The following is a 1,189-nucleotide window of genomic DNA, read 5'->3' as shown; positions in this document are numbered from 1 at the left end:
CTCAGGTACTATCATCAGGTTGGTACGAAGTAAGGCTCCCGTTTAAATCGGATCCAAATTGTTTAGGCAACTCCTTTGAGGTTGCGAAACGGCGGTTTTTGTCGCTTGAAAGACGATTGCATCGTGACCCTGAGTTGAAGAAAATGTACTTGGAATTCATGGAAGAGTACCTCTCCTTAGGTCATATGTCTCCTACTGACAATACAATTCCTTCTACTCCACACTACGTAATCCCTCGTCAGTGTGTTCTGAGGCCCCAAAGTTCGTCTACCAAGCTCCGAGTCGTGTTCGATGCTTCGTCCAAGACGTCCTCACAGGTGGCCTTAAATGATATTCTGATGGTGGGACCTACCATTCAAGAGGAATTATACTCGACACTGCTCCGTTTCCGTCTGCACAGGTTTGCCCTGACTGTTGATGTTAAAAAGATGTATCGCCATGTGATGGTGAACGAAGCGAATCGGCAGTTTTAGCTCATAGTGTGGAGAAGAGACCCTTCTGAATCCTTGAGATTATACAAGCTCAACACTGTAACCTATGGGACTGGACCAGCCCTATTCTTAGCTATCCGGTGTTTGCAAAGGTTGAGTGAGTCTGCGAAGCTCTCATTCCCTAGAGCTGCTAACGTTATTGGGTCCGACTTTTACGTCGATGACTTGTTGACTGGTGATGCATGCGTAGAGGAGCTAAGGGCAATTAAGTCCGAAGTGTCTCAGGTTCTTCAGACCGCAGGGTTTGAGTTGACCAAGTGGTTTTCAAACTCACCCGAGATCACCGCATCTGAGAGCACAGCCAAACCCATAACAATCGCGGATTCAGAGTCGACAAAGGCGTTAGGAATCTCATGGTTACCTACTGACGATGCCTTTAATTTCAAAAGTGACAATTCAGTTATGAGTCTCCGAGCGACAAAACGGAACATACTATCGGTGAAATCAAAGTTGTTTGACCCCCTTGGTTTGTTAAGTCCTATCGTCATAAAAGGCAAGATCCTATTGCAGGAGCTTTGGCTTAACAAACTAGATTGGGATGAGTCGATCCCGCTGCATTTAGAAACAGCGTGGAATAAGTTGAAAAACACACTCTCTCAATTGGAAGACATATCCATATCTCGGTTTGTGCATTCCGAACCGATGTCACCGGTTCAAATACATGCCTTTGCTGACGCCTCCATGAGAGCCTATGGAGA

This window comes from Drosophila persimilis, unplaced genomic scaffold (assembly GCF_003286085.1).
Source record: "Drosophila persimilis strain 14011-0111.01,24,50 unplaced genomic scaffold, DperRS2 tig00000477-arrow-pilon, whole genome shotgun sequence".
NCBI lineage: Eukaryota > Metazoa > Arthropoda > Insecta > Diptera > Drosophilidae > Drosophila > Drosophila persimilis.
Note: the sequence above shows the minus strand (reverse complement) of the source record.